This window comes from Apodemus sylvaticus, chromosome 3, assembly GCF_947179515.1.
Source record: "Apodemus sylvaticus chromosome 3, mApoSyl1.1, whole genome shotgun sequence".
Taxonomy (NCBI): Eukaryota; Metazoa; Chordata; class Mammalia; order Rodentia; family Muridae; genus Apodemus; species Apodemus sylvaticus.
In genome coordinates this window covers 70,969,853-70,992,906 of record NC_067474.1, presented here as the reverse complement: position 1 = coordinate 70,992,906, position 23,054 = coordinate 70,969,853, and the positions used below count along the sequence as shown (strand labels likewise).

The window sequence follows — 23,054 nt, the reverse complement described above, 5'->3', positions numbered from 1 at the left end:
AGAACCTCATGTTCCATACCCACGTGCTAGGTTGGAGAGAGGGGTCAATGGTTGGGGTACGTACTCTGTTGCAAAGGACCAGAGTTTAGTTCCCTGTCCATTCGTGGAACCACCACTCCGGGTGCAGGGCATCCAATGTCTCTGAGGACACATGAACTCATGTATATCAACCCTTACATAAACACATACACTAATTAAAAATAATAAAAATTGATCTTTAGAAAAAGAAAATGTTTGCCACCCAGGATGTCTGGATGGTGTCCAGAGATAGCATTTCATCAAATGGTTCTTTCAGGCTATATGGGAAAGAGTCTCGGATTTCCTAGGTGCTGCTGGAACAGCTATATGCCGGTACCATTTCTATGGAATTACTTTCTCATACGGAAGAAATATGAGACCGCATACTAATGCAGGTCAGTCCCTCTGGACCAGAACTTCCAATTCAAAGGTGTCATGTAAATTTCTCAAAAGAGAGAATTAACTATCCATCACCCCCTGTATCAATGCTGAGTAAGAAGCCACTCCCTAAAGTCAATGTCTGGAAACAATCCTTTGTTTGCAGTTTAGTTGTACTTTGTATTTTTTCTCCTTCCTCTGGAACATAGAGTCACCTGGGCAGTCTCTGCAGTAGAAGTGGAATTACACACGATGAACACAACCACACAAGCCCATCCCAAACACCACTGCACTCCATCTTCCAACATGTCCCTGCAAGTCTCAAAGCCAGCTCCAAAGTCAAGCAGCAGGAAATCCTTGTGCTTTTCATAGAAGAAACTACAAAGTCACGTAGCAAAGCGCGTGGTTACAGAGGCACCCAGGACATAGGCAACTGACCACTTGCCTCATTCTCAAGGTGGAGCTGGAGTGGTCTGGTCCTCTTCAGAGCAGATACCAATGACTTCATTATTTGCCTCCCCTTTCATATAAACTCCATGACACCAAAGTCTTCCATGGATCCCTGGGACCTGGAACCACGCACGGCATCTTGTTATTGTAAATCAGTACTTGCCGAATGAATAAAAAGAGTAAATGTCCTTTGCTGCCTCTGCCTCAAGCTCTTGCATCCCAAAGATGACATCTTAAACTAGGTGGTTCAGTGACTGTGACATATGATGGTCTGGGCTCTGTCCACTGTGGAAGTGACTGCATGCTATCATCAGAAGTGTAACCATTTCAAAAGTGCTCTTTAACATGTTGCTTGTATTCGAAGAGGAATGGGGGTGGTTAGAAACTGGTAGATGAATTGGGAGGTTGTTTTCAAGAGGTCAAGGATGATACATGTAACTCTAGGAACAGAAAGCAGAGCTTAGAAAGTGGAGAGAAGTATCATGTGAGTTGAATTGAGAGACTATATCATTTTCTGCGATGGAGAGGGGACAGTATTACTATGTAGGGCTTGGGATCTGGGCAACTGGGAAAAGAGCCAACAGATAAGGAGCAATTTTTATGGGACAAAACTTATTAGTCAGTTTGAGACTTGTGTTTGAAAGCGCCCGTGGGGCATTTCAGGGGAGGATTCAGTAGATGTCAAAACTTCAAAAGCAATGTTCATTAATATATTAATTCAGTCTTCAGACCCATCTCACTCACATATAATACCCATGTAGGCGAACTCTCTCACACCTGCTATTTGGCCCAGCAGACAAAGATCTGGCAAGCACCTTGTGGGAACAAGGAGCACACAAGCCAGCAGCAGAAAATCAGAGTGAGCAAGCGCTCCTGCAGGGAAACGCCCCTGGCTTGCACACATTCAACCAACAACAGTGTGTAAACCCCTGCTCTGAGTCTACCCAGTGTGCTCAGGGCGAGAGACTTGTAAGACACCATGAACAGAGTCCCTGCCATCAAGGAGCTGGGCAGTGGGAAGGGGGTTGAGATTTAAGTACTTCCCCAAAAGCAACCACACTAAGGGTCCCTGGGTAAACATCTAGTTGGGGTGGTGGGGGTGTACTTTTGAAATAAGATTGGCCAATTACATCTGGACAGATGGGTTGACACTAACAGGTACTAAATATTCAAGACCCAAGAGTGTAGAGAGACAATAAAGAATATTCTGGATATGGTAGCTGGCTTGAGCCAGGAATAAGGATAAAGGTGAATATATATTCATTGGTTTATGACAGCAGTTCTCGACCTATGAGTCAAGACCCTTTGGGGTCACATATCAGATATCCTGCATATCAGATATTTACATCACGATTCATAACAGTAGCAAAATGACAGTTTTATGAAATAGCTTTATGGCTGGAGGTCACCACAACATGAGGGACTGTATTAAAGGGTCGCAGCATTAGGAAGACTGGGAAGCACAGGTGTATGGAAAGGGCTGGTCCATAAGGCACAAAAGGGGTGAAGATGGGCGAGGAAAGGAAAACACCAAATGACACTCACCAAGAAAAGGACGCAGACACGCCCAGAGCTGGCTGTAGTCTCCCATGCTTTAATACCAGGACTCAGGAGGCAGAGGCAGGTGGATCTCTGTAAATTCAAGGCCAACCTGGTCCTGGTCCCTATGGATTCCAAGACATCCCTTTCTCTCGTGAAAAACAAACAAACAACAACAAACCAAACCACCAGACAAGTGCGCAGGCATACCCTTCCCTAAGGCATTTTGGGATCGAAAAGACTGAGCTCTTGTAATGAATCCTAATTGGTTTTCTTAAATTGGGTAAAAATGGGGCCAGAGCGATGTCTCAATGGATTAGAGCTGTATTGCTCTTGCAGAGCAACTGAGTTCAGATCCCAGCACCCACTTCAAGAAGCTCACAACCACCTGTAACTCAGTCCAGCAGATCTGCCGTCCTCTTCTGGACTTTGAGTGCAATTACATCCACATGAATTCACCCTACATAGGCCCGTATGCACATACATAATTTAAAGTAAATAAATACATACGTTAGCTGAACTATATTAACCCTCTCCTTAGCCCACATACCGTGAAAGCATTCCTAATTCTGTGCATGGTGTCTGTAATTCTAGCACAGGATCACACACCTTAGTTATTCCAGACTGGCAGCATACAGGAGGCAGACGCCACTCGCATAAATGAGACACACGAGCCCTTAAGACGCACAAAGTGTCCCTGACAGACACTCATAGTGAACACCTTTCTTCAGAAAGCAGGGAGATTGGAGTGGTGGTTTTTCCTAAGCAGGTGACAGAGATGAACAGGGTTGACTGCCACATGCCTTTCAGAGGCTTGCAGTGGCTGGGCCCGTGGTTTCCAGATGCCCTCATTGCTGGACCAATTTCACCCAGAAGTTGCTTAATAATTTAAGTCATGACTCTTCAGGCCTGTGTGGAGACCAGGAACTATCATGGTGAAGGGGTTCTCTCTGGACATCTCAAAAGCACAGTTACTGAAAAATCAGTTTGGTGCAGTGCGTATGCTGTCTGTCTTGGCATCCTTCAGATGTCTTCATGCCAATGTGCTGCCAGGGCCCACTTACACCCTCCAAACCAGTCTCCTGAGGTGGGCTTTGTGATCCTTGTTCTATCTATCTATCTATCTATCTATCTATCTATCTATCTATCTATCCATCTATCTATCTATCTATCTATCTACCTATCTATCTATTTATTTTTATGTATATGAGTACACTGTAGCTGTCTTCAGACACACCAGAAGAGGGCGTCGGATCCCATTACAGAGGGTTGTGAGCCACCATGTGGTTGCTGGTAATTGAACTCAGGACCTCTGGAAGAGCAGTTCATGCTCTTAACCTCTGAGCCATCTCTCCAGCCCCCATGTGATCCATATTTATTTTGTTTTGTTTTTTGGATTTGGTTTTTTCGAGACAGGGTTTCTCTGTATAGCCCTGGCTGTCCTGGAACTCACTCTGTAGACCAGGCTGGCCTCAAACTCAGAAATCCGCCTGCCTCTGCCTCCCAAGTGCTGGGATTACAGGCGTGCGCCACCACCGCCCAGCGTGATCCATATTTTAAACAAACCTCCAAGGTCCGTTTGCTCATTTATTTACAAACATTTCTTTGGGGTCTGGCTATGAGATGGATACCATTCTAGGCTTGGGGATGTACTACTGAATAAGACCAACTGTGTATCTCCCTCAAAGAGACATGTTTTGTCTCAGCTCTTGTAGGTGGGGGTCTGAGAACCATTGCTTTAAGGTAAGAGGGGGGTGTCAATGGAGAAGAGGGGGGGAGGAGAGTTGACCAGAAAGTGAATCACAAAGCACAGTTTGTTGGAAGGTTTTATGACGGCATCCGATACATTGTGTGCCTGTTTTTAAAATTAAAATAATAACAAGGAGCCATTGCAGGGCTATAGGAGGCTGAGCTGGGGTTAGGTGTGCAGTTGCCTAGGCAAGAACTCAAGGATTGGTTAGTTAAAGCCACAGGGATCCCTTACCCTGACCGCCTTAGTTATATGCTGCTGGCAACAAATCCCCCTTCAAACCACAGTGCTTGGGAGCACTTTTTTATTTCTTATGATTCAGGGTGTAGGCAGGCAGCTCAAGTAATCTGCTTCAAGTTGCATGCTGGGTCTCTCCCCTCAGAGAAGTTAATCCTGGCTTTCTTTTGGTGTTGGGGGGGGGGGGGGTGGCTCTTACCTGCTCAGCACATACTCAGCACTAGCAGGGACTGCCAGCTCCATGCTAGGCTTCCTCCCGGCACTGCCTCAGGACTTTCCCAAGGCCAGCACTAACCAGCAGGCATCCTCGACTCCCTACCTGTCTGCACTGACTGATGTACCACTGGTCAGCTCAAGACGGAGCCAGGCTGAACGCACTGTGGGAGGGAAGAACTGGTGCCGTGGACACCTGAGGGTTACTTCTTTGCCTGTTGCTACTAGAACATGCCAGCTGTTCTGGCAGGCTGCGGGCCCAGGGTGTTGTGATCAAAAAAGAGAAAGAGATGTGAGAATATGTTCTACGGTGGTGGGGGGAAAGGGGTGCCTCAGGGGGGTCCCCTGAGGGACCAGATAAATGCAGGCATAGTATAGAGTTTATTCAGGCCATGACATGGGATGGGAGTTAAGGTGGTAGTAGAGGAGGGAGAGAAAGGCAGAGAGGGAGAGAGTAGAGAAGCAGAGGCCAACCATGACCACGTGGAGAAAAGGGGGAGGGGAGGAGAGCCCAAGGGGGCAAGAGAGAAGCTGAGAGTGAGAGAGGTGAGAGAGATAAGAGGTAAGAGAAGTAAGAGAGAGGAGGGGCTGAGCAGCCCCTTTTATAGTAGGCCAGGCCTACCTGGCTATTGCCAGGTAACTGTAGGGAGGGGCATACCTGGCTGTTGCCAGGTAACTGTGGGGTGGAACTTAGACAGAATCCTAACACAGAGTCTGTTTTGTGTACTCTCTCTTTCCTCTTTGGGATCCTGTTGATAAGCTAAACCCTCCCCTGGTTCCTGGAGATTCTTACTCGTGGGCATGTAAGACTCTTCAGTGGGCTGCTGTCAAGGGACCATCAGGAAATCCTAGCCAGTGCTGTCATCACCCTGAGTTAAAGACATACTCCTGGGTCTTTTGCATTTGTTTCTGGTGGCAAAGTTGAAGTTTTGTGGAGAGGGGGGAAAAGAGAGAGAGAGAGCATGCTATGCGCTGGTACCCTTATGGAGAGATCTCTTTGAGTTGTGGGTCTGAGACTGGAACTCAGGTTGCTGTTCCCCTTCTAGAAGATTGTATGTGCACAAGTATCTTTGTTTGCAACGTAATGTTGTGAGTACAGCTTTGTCTTATGATGTTCACCTAGACTGCACCACTAAAAATGCCCCCACGCAATTACAGCCCCTGCCAAATAACCGCGCTACATGATAAGCAACGAGACACTCTATTTTAATTTTCCTTTAGTCACTTGGTTCCTATCTCTAGCTATTATCAGCCATGCCGTCGTGACTCATTCAGTACAGAAGTCCTGATCTGCATTTGGATTTTTTTTTCTTCCTTTGAATGTACTGAGTCCCTGGTTTTCCCCCTTACATTAGTGTAAGGTATTCAAGGTTGCTTCATTGTTTCTCAGTGAACAGCTGAAGAGACAGTTTTCTTCCACTCAGATGAGTGTTTCCCTCTGCTCCAATGAAAAGCTGTGCAGGCATGGCCAAGCCCTTCAGAATGGGCCCGTTTCCGCTTGTTTGGTTTCCTCTTAGCTGACAGTCCTCATCTGTCCCCCGTTTCCCACGCAGGACAGCCTATCTAGGTTGGCTTTTCCCCGATTTTACCACAACTGGAGAAAACTGCATATTCCCACGGTCGCCTTTGTCCAAACTATGGAAAACTGGCCTTTTCATTACTCATAACTGGCATGGGCTGTGTTTGGGTCAGGAGCCCAACACAAACTACAAAGAGTGACCTCAACCCAGGGAACTTGAGAAACATCTAGATAACACTGTTAGGAATTGTTCCCTCACATGAACTGGCATTTGAACTATGTACTGGTTTTATGTACTTTTATAAAATATATATTACTCAAGCTAGTGTAATGGGGGAAAACTGCATTAACATTCATAAGTCGAAGACCTAGCTTAGAGACGGGACTGCAGCTCAGTTGGTAGAAGACAATCCTAGCCTTCACAGGTCCTGGGTTTGCTCCCTAACATTGCATAAGCCAAGCGTGGTGCTGCATACCTGTGATCCCAGAATATAGGACGTGGAGGCAGGAATATCAGAAGCCCAAGACCATCCTTGGCTACACCATATGGTTGAGCCTCAAAGAAATGAGACTCTATCTCCAAAACAAACAAAAACACACAACAAACTTGGCTTGACTAGAGTATGTCAAAAGGGATTCTGGAGCCGGGAGCACAGTTCAGTGGCTGTGAGCACAGTTCAGTGGCTGTGAGCACAGTTCAGTGGCTGTGAGCACAGTTCAGTGGCTGTGAGCACAGTTCAGTGACTGTGAGCAGAGTTCAGTGGCTGTGAGCACAGTTCAGTGGCTGTGAGCACAGTTCAGTGGCTGTGAGAACAGTTCAGTGGCTGTGGGCACAGTTCAGTGGCTGTGAACACAGTTCAGTGGCTGTGAGAACAGTTCAGTGGCTGTGAGCACAGTTCAGTGGCTGTGAGTGTAGTTCAGTGGCTGTGAGCGTGGTTCAGTGGCTGTAAACATGGTTTAGTGACTGTGAGCACAGTTCAGTGGCTGTGAGCATGGTTTAGTGAATGTGAGCACAGTTCAGTGGCTATGAGCATGGTTCAGTGGCTGTGAGCACAGTTCAGTGGCTGTGAGCACAATGCAGTAGTAGAGAACTTGTTTAGCATGTCAAGACCAAGGGTTCAGTCTCCAGCATCCCACAAAATATGATAACTGAAGGTTAAAAAAATGGTTCAGTGGTTAAGAGCAAAGACTGCTTTCCCAGAGAACCAGAGTTTGGTTCCTAATACCCATGTCCATAACTACTTGCAACTTCTTAACTCTTCTGGCCTTCAAGGGTGCCTGCTCTCATCTACACAGACACACACACACACACACACACTTAAGGATAAATGAGAGTTCGCAGTTGGGATGACAGATTGGCACAATTATATATAATGTGTTAATGTGTGAACTTGGGGAATACAAATGCAAGAAAGGGGGGGTGTGGATCCCTTTACCTACCTGTGCAAAGGAAGCCGCTTACTCCAGACTGTGCAAGAAGGGAGAGACCTAACGACCGCCCAAATGTGTTTATCCAGCAGTGCGCAGGTGAAACATTGTCACAGGGTCTGACAGAATTGGGCAGCTTCCTGTGGTTGAGACTGCAGTTGATTCTTAGATTGCAATGAAATTGAAACCATGAGGCACAAAAGAATTGTTACCCTCCTGTTATTGCCTGGCAATTTTGATGAGGATTTTACTGGCTGTGTTATTATTGTCTGTCCTTCTGTCTAAAAGTGGAGGTTACAGCCCCAGAGCTCGTTTGAAAACACCTCACTCAGCAATGCAGGGAGAAGACGAAAGGGTGTGGCCTTCACCTGCGGGTGACTCTACTGTGGAGAATGGGTGGGGAAACCATAAAGCCCTAACTCCTTTGGCTGCTTCAAGTAGGCAAGACACGGAGAGCGCATCTAGACACCCAGTCCAGATTTTTTTTTCTGCCTTTCAGGGGACACTATCAGATGCGTATCAGTCTATCTCTCTACATCACTTCAGTCTAACTAATGACTGATCACTTAGCAAGCCAGGTCCTAAAAGGATTTTGACCTAGGACTGTTAGACACGACAGAACTCCTTTTGTTCAAGGGGGACAAGCAAACATGAGCTGGCATGTGGGTGCTGGGGACCAAACCTGGTTCCTCTGCAAAAGCAACCAGTGCTCCCAACAGCCTATCCAGCTCTCTAGCCCCACCATCAGGGCAGGGCAGGTATGGCAGCTGGAATATGGAGCACCTAGCTGATCCTGTGGCATCCACAGGCAGGAAGAGGCGCCGCTCGAGCGGAGGATGCTGGTGTTTATCTTGCTTGCTCCTTTTGTTTTGGTCTGAACCCCCAGTCCATTGGCTTATGATGCCCACCAGTCTAGAAATTCTCCTACAGCTACGCCCCAAGCAAGATTTGTGCCCTTGGTGATTTTACATAATCACAAAGTACGAACCCTTTCTGGAAAAAACAAAACAAAAACAAAAGGGGTGGGTGGGTGGGTGGAGAACAGCCACAGAACCCTGGCTTTGGGAAGAACTTTTAGGGAATTTCCAGAAATCTTCCATTGTGCAAATGCACAAAACGAAGATCAAACACTGTGAAGTAGAAAAGAGCACCCAAACACTCTACAGGGCAGGGAAGGCTAGTGAGGACCATTTGGGAAGGAGGAAACCTTGGAGACAAGATTTGAACCTAGTACGATCTCAGCAGGCAGCCTTAGCAGTCTGAGTCCTTACAGGATGATCTGAGCACCTTCTATTCCTCAAGCAGAAGCAAGCAAGACACTCGAGCCAGTGCTTGGGCTGCAAGGGCCAGCCGAGGCTGTGGTGAGATCAAGGACCCAAGAGAGGCTTGGAAAGGTTGCTGTGGTTTGAGTTTGGTTTGTTCCTTCCAAAACCTGTGTTGAGACTCGAATCACTGTGTAGTGATACTGAGAAGTGATGGGGATCTAAAAATTGACACCTTTCTCACAGGATTGGGTTAGTCATTGCCCCATACCTGACCCCCTACGCGACCCCCACAAGAACTGATTATACAGTAGTACTGTATGCCTGTAACCCTTCATGGTACCCAGAAGGCTAAGGTGGGAGAAGGAGTTTCAGACCAGCCTAGGCTATAAAACCAGCTCCAGGCTACTTTGAGACTTTGTTACAAAAACAGACCTTTAATCCTATCACTTGGGAGGCAGAGGCAGGTGGATCTCTGAGTTCAAGGCCACTCTGGTTTACAGTGTGAGTTCCAGGACAGCCAGGGTTACAGAGAGAAACCCTATCTTGAAATACATAAAAGAAAAGAAGACAAGACAGTCCATGGCTATGAAGTGAGGCAGCCCTTCCAGAAGGGCCCTCTCCTCACTTTCACAGAGCAATATGAAACCTTCACAGGAAGATCAGATGAGGCTGTCCAGTCCAGGCTTTCTCAGCCTCTAGATCCATGCCTTGGCAACAGAAGATAACAACGAAGAAATGGTAGCATGACATTTTCTCACTTGACTAGTGGAGAACTGCATCTTGGGAGACAAAGCTGGAAACGGAGACGAGCCTTGTGTGTGCAGGGCTCTGAAGCGCTGCTGGGACGTCCTGCCCGGGAACCCTAGAAGCCTCATCAGCCACGTCTCTTACATGAAGACGATGTGCCTTGAGAACTCCAGCTGTCCCCCACCGAACACGAGCCCTTTAACTTCACACGTGACTCCTGTTTACAGAGGCAACCGCTGGACAGCCTGTTTGTACCGTGATGCAATGGATGCGTGTCCCATGGAAAAAATGAAAAAGCCATCCCAGCAGGACGCCAGGGCGCAGTTGAGGAAATCCTGTGATGTGTCATCCGTGCAACGCTAGAAGGTCACCAGAGCACTGGGCGGCCCAGCAGCAACTCTGTTCTTGAAATGTCACCAGGAGGTGGAGCGCTGTGTTCTGGGCACAGATCAAGTTTCTGGTGTCTCGGGGATGAACTGGAAGGCCAAGTGAGCTGAGTTCTCAGGCAAGGTCTTTGCCCTGAATGTGAGTTCCCACAGAGGCCCGGGCACCAAAGTTCTCTCACTGGTTTCTCCCACCACGGGGCTGGGGACCAGCTATGTATGTCAGGAAAGCATCATTCCTGACCCCGAGGTGACTGTGGCCACTTTTCTTTCTCTTTTATCCTCCTCCAAAGCTCTGTTTCCTGTCCACCCTTCAACCATGTGAGTTTCCAGGGGGCGGTGAGAGCCTGAGGCAGGGCGCCCTTCCAGCACCCTCTCCATGACTGGGCCCCGATGTAGCTTTGACATGTCAAACAACCAGTGCTTTCTTTGCTCTTGGGTAGTGGAAACAAAAAGCAAAAATATTTTTCCAAAAAAATTACACATTCTTCCATGATTGTTTTTCCCAGAGATACAACACCTTTATTGTTAAACAGGGTAGAGATCATGTGAGACAAAATTCAGAAGACACCAAAATGTTTAGGATAAAAGGTAAACATTCACCCTCCCTTCACTGACTGGTCCGGTTCCTCCGAGCAATGCAAGGACCTCTCTGGGCTGTTTTTCTGTGTATCCTACGACACACTTTAATATGTTTATTTTAAGGTCCACTCCCCTTAGCAAACATCACCCTTGTGATCACTACCCTCATCCCTCCCTCCTCTCCTGTAACGTGATTAGGCCTCAGGAGTGGGAGCCAAGGCCAAAGGCAGAGAGAGCCTGACATCTGGAAGTCTTGTCAGTAGGGGATAGGATACCCCATCTCCATCTCCTCTTCCTGTCCCCTCTGCCCTTTTGCTTGGTGAGGTTAGAACATGGCCGGGACACTTGAGAGACCATTCTCTCTGGGCTCTGGAAAGATAGTACCCGTTTCCGGAAATATCATTGCTTAAACATGGTGACCATAGATCAGGCTTCCTTCCTCTGGTTTCTCTGTCTCGGTTTCTAAAACCTCAATACATTAGGTTTCCGAAGCAGGACTCCAAAGTCCTTCAACTTACACTTTTGCTTCCCAAACAGAAGCAGATCCGTAGGGTCTATTACGGTCTGATTCTATCACTTGGATGACTCATCCCTGAGGGGCCTCCTCAAGGGTACCTGAAGGTGCAAGCATCCTGAGAGAAGTGGTCAGTGCTGTCTCTCTGAAGGTCCGGCTGACCTTGTCAGGGGCAGCTGCTACATGATTTTCAACTCTTTCTTTGTGTCTGTGATCACTGTCAGGTAGCCCGGGAACAGCATTTGCCTTTGGATGTGTTGGCAGGCGCATTTAACTGCCAGGAAGCTGGTTGTCTCTGACGAAAGCTGAGCCCATCTGGGGCTGGTAGAGAAGGCTCTCATCTCAGGCCTCAGTGTTCTCCAACCTGTTCTCTGCCACTTTCTCCAAGGTTTCAGGCTTCCTTCTTGTATAAATGCTCCCCCAGGTGTAGTAGAATTCGCTGCTCCCCTGTTAGAAGATTCACTGTGTGAATAAATCCCTCTTATTCCTTAGGTCTTTGTATAAGTGATTAAGTTTCTCAGCTCTGTATAAGACTGCTGTCTCCAGTAGCCCAGGAGGGTCTTAAACCACTATGTAGCTGAGAATGACCTTGGACTTTTGGTTGTTTTTGTTGTTTCTTTGTTTGTTTGTTTGTTGAGACAGCATCTCACTGTATGTTCCTGGTTAACCTAGAACTCACTATGTACAAAGACCAGGATGACTTTGAGCTCACAGAGACTGATCTACGTCTGTCTTTTGGATGCAGGGATTTAAAGGGATGTACCACTATGTCAGGCAAGCTTGACTTTTAAATCTCCTACTTCTATCTTCAAGTGCTGGGATTATAGCCATAGGTCAGGCATAGGCCATGCACACTTTTATGCAGTGCTGAGCTGAAAAAGCGGTAGCTCTCAAGCTTCTGAATGCTGCGACCCTTTAATACAGTTCCTGCTGTGTGGTGACCCCTAACCATAAAGTTACTTCTGTTTTTACTTCATAGCTGTAATTTTGCTACTGCTATGCATCATAATGCAAACATCTGATATACATGATAATCTGTTACTCGACCCTGCAACCCACAGGTTGAAAACCACTGAAATAAAGCCTTGTCTGTGTTAAGCGAGCTCTCTCGAGGCTGATCTGCATCCCCGAGACCTGCTCATCATTCCTCCCATCTCCCTGCATTAGAATGCATCTCCCAGAGGAGAGGGAGGGTGCTTAGTTTTGTCCACTGTCACTGGTATTTCCTAAACATGTAGAGCAGTGCCCGGCACACAGTAGGTGCCTAATAAATAGTTGAATGGATGCTCTACATTTGAGGGATCCTGGAGTTGATGAACACTTCTTTACTGATACCTGACTGCTTCCTCCTTTCTCCTTTTGGGTCTCAGAGACCTGCCACCTACAGTCACCACAGGGAAAGGCCTGTTTGGTTCTCCACAGAAAGTTTCTTCCCATTTCTCATAATCTCAGAGTATAACCACTTTCCCTCTCTTTCTGCATTTCTCTCTCCTGACAGCTTTAAGATTGCTTCACTTTATTTCCCACGACAGTAGAAGAAGCCAGGCTTATTGTAAAATGAGAGCCTGCGAGCCCCAAGGACATCCTTCACATATGTAAGACGCCTTCTACCGCTGCGTCTCTACCCTATATGCAATAAAGACCCGGCCACGAGTCCCTTGCTTGTACAGCTGTTAGTCTTCCTTCGTACACCCACTGGGCTGGAATACAGGAAGCCACTTGCATCCAGTCATTCTGACCCACACAGTGGCAACCTTCTACAGTTCAACCCGGTGATTTTAGTCTCCGTGGAGGCCCTCCCGAGCACAGTGCTGTAAGCCTTTCTTTTTTTCTCGTGCTCCATCAACACCACTTACCCATCCCTCTCTGTTCTGGAACCCCTCGTGAGCTTGCATTAACAGCACAAATAATTCATAAGCATTAGCAAGCCAGCGGGGAGCCCCGCCAATCAATCACTGTCCAGATTTCCTGAGTCTTAATGCGAATGACTGATGGTCTGTGGTGCTTTTTCCAGTAAACTCTTCCCACTAATTCTCCCAAACAATGGCTGCTATGCAGTATTGGACACTGGGTATTCTACTACGCAGATGGTGTCTTCCTGGGGTGGCTGCTAACTGCTCGCTGCTCATAGGGAGACCCTCCTCCATCAATCTGGTCTATTACTAGTGGTGAACTTTTAGCCTGCTGCGTTTCTTCCTCTGTCATGAAATCACCCCTTATAGTTTGTTGTTTGGGGATTTTTGGATTTGGGGGCCAGCATCACTAAGACAAAGAGTAAACTAAATTTTTTATTTTTTATTTTTTTATTTTTTTTTGTGCATAATAGCAATAGGGCTGCTCCTGGGGCCTCTGCTTTGCCCCAGCAAAGAGCAGCAGGACTATTTCCTCACAGCTGAGGCCTGAGGAGTCTGCCGACTGTATATCTCTAGTGAGTTGTGACTCTGCCGCCCAAATGACTGTCCAGGGACACCATCTATCTACATGAGTCCCTTCAGGCCCAGGCTCCACGGCTCAGGACAGTCCTGTTCATAACTGGGCCCCATTTGCTTTAGAGCTGGCTAAATTCAATGGTGAAGATTACATGTCCATCCAGAAACCCCATTGACATAAGATTGGGCATGTAGACTCTTAAGATCACCTGTCATTCAGGCTAATAACATTATGCCAATCCAGCTGCGCTAGATTAAAAGGCTGGACTTGAGTATTTTGGCCCCGAGAACAAAACAGTAACTGGAGACCAGAAGGGTAAACGTAATCTGCGGTCTCCAGAGCACATCAAAGGAGGGAAAAAGCAAGGCTGACTAAAAGGACAGCCTCCTCTATTCATCAGTCACACGTGTGTGTGTGTGTGTGTGTGTGTGTGAGTGTGTGTGTGATGTGTGCGCGCACGCGCGTGCGCACACAACAGACCATAAAACCTGACACTCAGCTAGGAGGTCAATGGGCTTGGCTTCAGATCCTCTCCAGTGTCACCAGCTGTGAGCCCACCCCTGTCATCAGCTGTGAACCCACATCCAACTGTTTTCCATGAAACTGAGTCAAAAACTAACAAAACCAAACCAACTATTGTAAAGATCGAAGAACAATTCATGGAAAACATTGGCCTCATTTGAACTTAATCACAGATAAGTTTAGATATACACAAGATGGAATTAATTTGATCTTTTATATGTTTATTTTAGAGGGGAATTTTCTTCATTGTGTGTTTTATTTTTTAATTTTGTTCGTTTTATTTTTAATGACTTATTTCATTTTATTTGCATTGGTGTTTTACCTGGAGGGATGTCAGGGTGAGATTGTTGGATTCCCCTGGAACTGGAGTTACAGACAGTTGTGAGTTGTCATGTGGGTTCTGAGAATTGAAGCCAGGTCCTCTGGAAGAGCAGCCAGTGCTCTTGAGGGCTGAGCCATCTCTCCAGGCCCTTTTTGTTTTCTTGAGACAAGGTCTCTTTATAGAGTCCCAGAATTTTCTATGTAGATTAAACTTGCCTAGAACTCACAGGGATCTGCCTGCCTGTTTTCAATACTAGGATTAAAGATGGAGGCCACCATACCCAGGTCTTTATGTATTTACTATCACAAACACAACATCAAGACATTAATCAACTTAAAAAAACAAAAAAAACTAAAATGTAGAAGGTGGGCATGACTTTAACTCCAGCACCCAGGAGGCAGAGACAGGCAGATCCCTGAGTTCAAGTCCAGCTTGGTCTACAGATGAGTTCCCAGGTAGCCAGAGCTACACAGAGAAACCTGGTAGGTTGGTTATTTGTCTGCTAGTGAAATGACCAATTCAAGCCAGATTAGAATATAATAGGTTTACTAGGAAACTGCTCTGGGGTTGGATGGGTAGGTGAGTTCACTGGCCCCACGGATCTAGGTCAGGGAAGTCGACATGGGAAGGGGTGAGTAGAGAGAAGGTGTGTGTGCAGAAAAGGAGAAGAGGAAGAGAGCTGTAGGGGGAGAGGAGGATGGAGAGGGGCAGAAGAGGCAGACCAAAATGTCTGGATTATATAGGAAGAGCCTCTGGGCTGGAAAATTCAATGTTGGGGGCAGGGTATGTATGCCAGGTAGGTACCAAGGGGTGCTGGGACAATCTGGAGGCCAGCTCTGCTTTGCTACATAAAATATGCACCTCAGTCCCTTGTCCAGGGGTCGGTAACCAAACAAAATCCTGTTTCAAAAAAAAAAAAATCATATACAAAACAACAGCAAAAAACACTTAGGAGTTAGAAGATAAATTTAAAGAGGAAAACCCAACTCCAATACTCCCCAAACTTTATCATTATTATTATTGTTATGCATTTTTTCTTAGTTTTGTTTTTTGAGACAGGGTTTCTCTGGCTATTCTGGAACTTTGTAGACCAGGCTGACCTCAGATTCACAGAGAGCCACCAGCCCCTGCCTCCCAAATGCTGGGATTAAAGGCATGCACCGCAACACCTGGCTTTACCTGGCTTTAAAACTATTATTCTTTTTTTTTTTTTTTTTATTCTTTGGTTTTTCAAGACAGGGTTTCTCTGTATAGCCCTGGCTGTCCTGGAACTCACTCTGTAGACCAGGCTGGCCTCGAACTCAGAAATCTGCCTGCCTCTGCCTCCCAAGTGCTGGGATTAAAGGCGTGCGCCACCACTGCCGGGCCAAAACTCTTATTATTTACATTCTTGGCGAGCGTGTCTCTGTCACCTTTCCACAATTAATTGTTTTTAGCTTTTTCATTCATCATTGTTTTCGTGTTGCAGTGCACTTTGATAATTTCATTTATCTACTGTATATATGTATATATGTATATATGTATGTATGTGTGTGTGTGTGTGTGTGTGTGTGTGTGCACATGTGGACCTTCAGAGAACAACTTGCAGGCGTCTCTTCCACTCTGTGTGGGTCTTGGGGACTGGCTGAACTCAGGGCACAAGGCTTGACTGCAAGTGTCCTTACCCACTGAACCATATTAAGGACCCAACAAGATTTAATTGTAATAATTATTTCAGCGAATGTGTCAGAACATAATCAGTCATTACCTTTTAACATCCACTTATAGCCGGACATGGTGGCGCACGCCTTTAATCCCAGCACTTGGGAGGCAGAGGCAGGTGGATTTCTGAGTTCAGGACAGCCTGGTCTACAGAGTGAGTTCCAGAACAGCCAGGGCTACACAGAGAAACCCTGTCTGGAAAAACCGAAACAAACAAACACACTGACTAACATCCACTTGTTTCCAGTTGGCTGTGTATTCTTTTATTATGCTCCTGGTTCTATTATGATTTCAAATACGAAATTTAAAAACAACAACAACAACAAATCTTGCTGAGTGGTGGTGGCCCAAACCTTTAAGCCCCTTTAAGGAGGCAGTGGCAAACGGATCTCCGTGAATTTGAGGCCAGCTGGGTCTACAGAGCGAGTTCCAGGAGAGACCAGGGCTACACAGAGAAATGCTTGTCTCGAAAAGGGAACAAAAATTTAATTAATTTAAAAATAACTTTTAGCAGTTTTCACTGAGGTTCTCAGCTATTTTCCAGCTCAAATCTGAGAACACTGCTTAAACAGTGATGAGCGGAGGAAAGGTAACGATTTATTCCGGCAGACTTTATTGAAACTGGACAGCTCTGCACAATTTCCAGGTCCCTCACTTTAGCCGTCCAAAAGAGTTAAATGATGGGATAATTGAGCTAGGCACTTCAGAAAGGAGTCTGGGGCAGGGCTTAATTCACTGGAGGAGATTCGTGCTTACTGTGTGCAAAGACCTGGATTCAAGCCTCATCAAGGGGAAATAAATATTTAAAGTGGACTGAATAATTCACGTTCTTTTTTTTTTCCCCAATCCCCACACTCCCCCGGATCCAAGCGTAGGCATTTGTATTATTTAGGGCACAGAGAGCGCAAGTCGCTGGAAGCAGATCACACAGCAGCTGGTAGAGGACACCGTGTGCAGTCAGCTGTCTCTGAGTTCCAAGTCTTCCTACCACGCTTGGGGGAGGAGGGTGACCCAGCACTCCCTGCCGGGAGATGGAACACTGATGGCCAGGTGGGACTCCGTGGGCAGGCTAGTCAGTCCCTCTAGGGGGTTCTTCCTTCCGGACGCTGGGCTCCCTAGGCTCCGAGCATGCCCAGTGTTCTCCCCGCCAGTCCGAATAGTGTTGCCCTGGCGCCGGAGCTCCAGGTTTTGCGTGCGATCCTAGGCGGGGCCAGGACAGTGCAGCCCCTAGGACTCCAGGCTCGGTCGGAATTCCCCGGACGCGACGTTCAGACGGCGCCCGCAGCGGTGCACTACCTTGGGACCGGGAGCTAAGCCAGGAAGTCAGGCACGGCTGAGGGTCTCATGTTGACATGGGAACAAAAGGTTCTCGGGACTTTTAGCACCCAGGTCCGACCCTAGCATCCTAACCATCTCGCCAACCTTTTGTTAACATATTCATTCAACAAAACGTTTTTAGTTCTTACTGGAAGCCCAGCGACGTTTAGAGGCTGGGTCTCTGGAGAGGCGGAGCTACCGAGTGACACTGAGGGGAGGTACTCCTGAAGGGGGAATCTAAGTCTAGAGAGACAGCCGGTAACCGACTCCAGCTGCCCCTCTGCTCGCCTTTCCGTTTCACTGGCACAACGCTTGCGCTCGGTTTTGCTCCAGCTATTTCGTCCCAAGAAAGCTTCCTCATTTAGCTGCGTGACTGAATGGTATTTGTCACCTGATCTGGTTGTTCCACCTGCTCTCACCGGGCCACCCCCTAGCTTTCTTGCCCGGCTCCTCACCCCAGTTCTTAAGAATTTATCACCTAATACACTACGTTGTTTACGGACCTGTTGTTTGTTGCGAGAAACTCCCTTCCAAACTCCCAACAAGGGACAGAAATTTTGTCTATATATTAAGTGTGAAGAACGTAAGTAACTGCTGAATGGATAAGCGATATATGTTCGGGATGCGATAATGGACTTGGAGAGGGAGCAAGAGGTCAGGGTTAATTTAGAAAGGTAGCCAGAAAGGTCTCTCCAACGAAAGGTACCTGAACGGCGAGAGGGCTCAGGGCACCAGCAAAGCAGGGGAAAAGACGTCCTACCCCGAGGGAAAGGCAATGCAAACGTCTCGAGGCGGGTCAAGTTCACCGGGTGTGATAGGGAGGAAGGTGCAGTCGGAGCGCAGGAAGGCAGGTGTGGGAGGAGGCGGAAGAGGCCGGCTGGAACGCCCGCCACTAGGGGCCCTGCAGGCTTGGGGAAGGGCTAACCTGCCTAGTGTCCTAGGACCAGCAAAGGAGCCTTGCGACCCCCGACTCAGCCACGGAGCCACTGGAGTCAGCGCGACCCCCAACTCAGCCACGGAGCCACCGTGCAAGGCTCGCTGTCATTTCAGATTCGTTGAGCGTCAAGCCCTTGCCATTCCTAGGCATGCAATCCGGGAAAGCCAGGCACACAGTAGGTGTTCAATAAATGCTAAAGACACGAATGGCTGCGTGCGTGAGCCAGGGGCCTCGGAGGTCTGCGGGAGTTCGGCAGGTGGTCCACGGAGCCCTGTGGCAGCGTCCCACGGGTTTGCCCCGGGCCCGCCCCTGTCCCGGGTCCCCCGCCCCGCGCGCGGGCCCGTCGCGGCCACAGCCGGGCCGGCGGGAGCCGCCCGCGGGCTGCACTGGGCATGCTCAGACGGCGGCCAGGTCGCGGCGCGAGCGAGCTTCCGTGCCGCCCGCCCGCGCGACCTACCTGGGCGCCCCGCGCCCCCGGATGCTCAAGGTATGGGAGACAGGGTCCTCCGCGGGGAGGGTCGGAGCGCGGACTGCTGCGATCGCGGACACACGGGGCTTACCCCACCCCCACCCGGTCCGGGGCTCGGCGGACACGCGGGAGGACTAGCGGGAGGGCTGGAAGCCCCAGGTCCCCGCGCCACGTCGGGCATCCGGGGGGCGCAGGCCCGGATCACCTGGCTGGGCTGGGGCGGGGCGCGGGAGTGGGCGGCAAAAGGCTGGGCGTTCTGGACGCCGCGGCGCGGGCGTGGGCGTGCGCTCAAGTCTGGCCGAGCCCTGGGCTCGCCGCCGAGGTATCCGCAGCCCGGCAGAGGGGGCGCACGGCTGTGGGGATCCAGCTCTCTGCGGTCCCCGAGGCTCAGCCACCCGGGGCGAATTTGCCTCCAGATTGCAAAGATGGCATTTCCTGGGCCTGGCACAAACTCCAGTGCCAAACCAATCCGCCCCGTTCTGCAGGCGACCGGGGTGGCTTCTCTGTTAACTTGCGGTGACACTGCTGCTTGTGCGGGGAGAGAGCGCGCCCCGGAAACCCCCGCCTCCCAAACTTATTACGAACTTGAGGGTTGCCTTTAAAAATTCATGAGAAGTTAAGATAACTTGACACCTGGGTTCCGTGAAGGTACAGGGAACTTGTGGTTGGGAAACGCGAGACCTAGGTTCAAGTTGGGCTCTTCCCCTTGGCCAGCTGGTGACCTTGGACTAGTTGTTTAACCTCTCTGATCTTCCATTTCCTCCCCTGCACGCAGGCAGCAATAATGCCCACCTCGCCTGGTTGGTGGTGGATTAAGTAGGATAAATGGTGTGGAGGTGTTTGGCTCCGTGCCCAGCACAAAGCAAGCGAGCAGTTGGCGTGATGTGATTTTAATTCAGTTAGAGACCCTCGTGGCTCCCATTTCGTCAGGAAGGTAGAATTAGGCAGTCATTTTATGGGTCTGTGTTTGTGCCCAGGAGAACGTCTGCTGAGGCTTTGAAAAAAGCAGCTCAACAGAGCGGTGGTGAGCTGAAGGCCTCTTGTTTAATGGAAGTCTGTGAGCTCAGAAACTCCAGAAGTTGACACTCGGGGGCCTCACTTACAGAAAGAACTATTTTTGCAAGATGATCCGTCTTTCAAATGTCGAAGCGGATGAATTGGAAAGCCTGCTTGGGGAAAAGATGCCTGAGCTGCTGAACTCTCGGGCTTAACCCTATGTTCTTGGATCGGGGTCTGTTGGCATCTCCCAACGGGTTCCTTAGTTCTTTGTGGCATTATAGAGTGCCGAACAGCCTCCGTAGTCTCTGCGCCCGCTTCCAACCGTGCCTTCCAGGAATGCCTCTAGATAGGGTCTGGGTTGAAATGCCTCCCCACCCCCATCCCCTCATTTTTCTTTTAGTAGAATTAACTGAGATAGCCTCTGCTTTCTGTGTAACCTGGGCTAACTGAGGATTTCATCTAGAGGTTTTTTATGATAACCTTGCAGAGCTGTGCTGGGTATACGGATGATCTCACTTCAGTTTTACAGGTCTCCCTCTAAGACTAAGTGTCACTCCCATTTTATAGAGGAAGAAATTGAGGCTGTGAGCAGGCGACTGTACCATTCTGGGCCTGACTGGGATGGAGGAAACCGAGGCTTCTGGTTCTGGGGTCAGAGCTTTTCCTTCTGGATAAGACTGCCATTTGTGGTGTAGAAAGACCTGACACAGATGTCTTTCCTGATGATTAAATCAAGATCTAGACTGTATTGGAAACTGGAAGCCTTCCTGAGATTGTCTAGTTGAAAATTAACAATGGTAAGCTATTTTCTGACTGAGAGTAGGCCATTCTAGTTAAATATTCTAGTATATGAGCGCTCTCATAAATCCCAGCATACAGTTAATGGAATACCAGTCTGCAGAGAATTAGAATAGAATAAGACATGCCTAATACTCTCTATTGATCTGTGCTGTCCCTGGTGATTTGTCTCCTCCACAGACTGGTGTATGCAAATTAGACCTGAGTGGCAGACTGGAGGTTACCGAGGGCATTTAGAAGAGCTGAGGTGTGGTGTCTGTGAGCAAATGTTTCTGTGTGGCAGGTGTGGGACTGTGGGTAGGTAAGCATGGTGAATAAGCCGAGGGACCCCCCCCCCCAACCTGGAATCCAGGGTATCTCCCATACAGCTCAGACCAGATCTGGGATGGGCCTTAGTGTGGCTCTGGACTCCCGGCTTAGCAAGATCTCAGCTCGAAGCCCTCACTTTACCTGATCTCAGAGCAAAGGTATGTTAGCTTTTAATATGTTTGCGGAGGTCTCAACTCCCTGTCAGCAAGACAAGGTCATAGACAGACCTTATCCCAGGAAGAAATCGAGGTTGTAGGTTGGTCATTGGTCTCAGTTGTGGGCTGGCAATTGCTCTCAGTTTTTGTTGGCTGTGACCTGGAAGTTTAATTACAGTGTCGTGCCCTCCCCCCCAACACATACCACACATATGTGAGCTGGCAAAGAGTGAGACCAGAGGTAAGAGGACTCACTGTGGCCGTGTAAGCCACATACAGGTGTGTGGGTGCAAGGAGCACTGTTTTCTAGAATAGGTGTAGCTTGCTGGAGGAGCCCGAAGACTCTTTCCTTTCAGTTCCCAGGGACTGGTATGTTGGGAAGGGATCGGTGACTTGTGGTCCCCCTCTTGACCGTAATTACAGGGCTCACCTTCCTACATCAGTCAATTCCTGGAAAGCAAAGCCTTTTTCTCTCCTCAGGCTCGGACAGGCTGGAGTGCTGGTGGTACCCTAGCCTGGCTCAGCTAGTGGGTGTGGGCACCGATTCTCTGGTGCCTTTCCCCCAGGCTGCAGCTGAGGAAGGACTGGGTCATGTCCACATCGCTCTTGTCCAGGTCCAGTGATCTCAGGCTCTGATCTCACAGAGGTCTCCTAACTTTTGGCAGAGGAGACTCAGTGAAGCTCTTTGTAGTCCCCCGCCTGAAATCCAGAAGTCTTGCATTTATTTCTAGAGTTTCTGCACCTGAAGCCACCTCTACCTCCAAGTTACCTGGTTATTTCAAGGCCCTCCTAAGCACAGATCCAATAGCAAATGCAGATTTTTTTTTTTCTCTTCGAGACAGGGTTTCTCTGTACAGCCCTGGCTGTCCTGGAACTCACGCTGTAGACCAGGCTGGCTGGCCTCGAACTCAGAAATCTGCCTGCCTCTGCCTCCTAAGTGCTGGGATTAAAGGTGTGTGTCACCACTGTCCGGCCATGCGGATTTTTTTAATGTGAAATCTCTAATATGTGTCAGGCCTAGAGACTTCTAGAAGACACTGCCGAGCTAGAAGATGCACTGGGCTGTGACAGGCTGCACGGTGGGATCGCAGCGGCCATGTGCACGTGCGTATGTGCGTCTATCCACCCATCTGTCTCCTGAGTGATTTGAAGGAGGATCCAGTTAGATGCCAGTGATGGCAGCCATGCTGTGTAACTTTTCTTATTGCTGTGACAAAGGCAGTTTAAAGAGGAAGGGGTTATTTTGGTTCCCATAGAGTAGGACTGGAAAGTCGTCTTCACTGCAAGGGCTTCAGTTATTTGGTCAGGTTGGATTACACAGTCAGGAAGCAGGGAGAAGCGACTGCACACCTCTGCTGTCTTCTCTCTTTTGTGTAGTCTGGGCCCGGGATCAGGGGATGCTACCACCCACATTGTGAATGGTCTCCCCACCTTAATTTAACCTATCTAGAAAATGGCTGACAGTCAGGCTTGCCTCCTGTGTGAGTGATTCTAGGTCCTGTCAAGTCAAAGGTCCTTATTAAGCTGCAAGGACTGCTGTCGGGAAATACCGGCTGTCGGGAAATACACAGGGAAGGGTACGACTTAGCGCCTGCATTATGCCTCCAGGGTAGTTGGCATTCAGAGTAATTGGGGTGCTCTCTAGTTGCTGAGTAAGGCAGGCCTCACTCTGTGTAGAGCTAACTGCTGGATTTTCTTTCTTTCCTCTGCATTGGAGCACCTTGTTCCAGAGATGCCTCTCTGTGTCTCTTATTCCAAATTAGTATGGTCTTTACTGGCCACTGGATGCTGCCTGAGTCCTCACAGCCACAGTCTGGCCATATTGCCTCCCCAAGAAGGCTGTTTGGAAGGCAGGTGAGGGCTGAGCTTGTCCGCCCTGTGTGTCTCCCTCAGTGGTGTAGATGACAGAAGTGCCTGCTGGGCCGCTACCAAATGGAAGATCACAGGAAGACCTGGTGGCCCTGGGCTTTTCTCCCTGGTGCTGTGGGCTCAGCTGACATTTTCTGAAATAAGGCTGGGCTCCATCCTGTGAAAAAAGAAGGTCGGCGCAGGCGCTCTCTGTCAGAGAAGGC

The 23,054-nt window shown here is 48.7% G+C and overlaps 1 protein-coding gene across 2 annotated transcripts in view; it reads left to right on the top strand.

Annotated features, from left to right (window-relative positions):
• Nucleotides 1-18,171: 18,171 nt before the first annotated feature.
• The window catches only part of Ptpn3 (protein tyrosine phosphatase non-receptor type 3), a 109,247-nt gene continuing 104,364 nt past the window's right edge, over nucleotides 18,172-23,054 (top strand). The window contains exon 1 of one of the 2 annotated variants that reach the window (XM_052176527.1): nucleotides 18,172-18,427. The gene's annotated coding sequence lies outside the window, so the exon portion shown is untranslated. Of the gene's footprint in view, nucleotides 18,428-18,664; nucleotides 18,740-23,054 lie in introns of those variants that run through there. The other variant, XM_052176528.1, reaches the window with a different exon arrangement.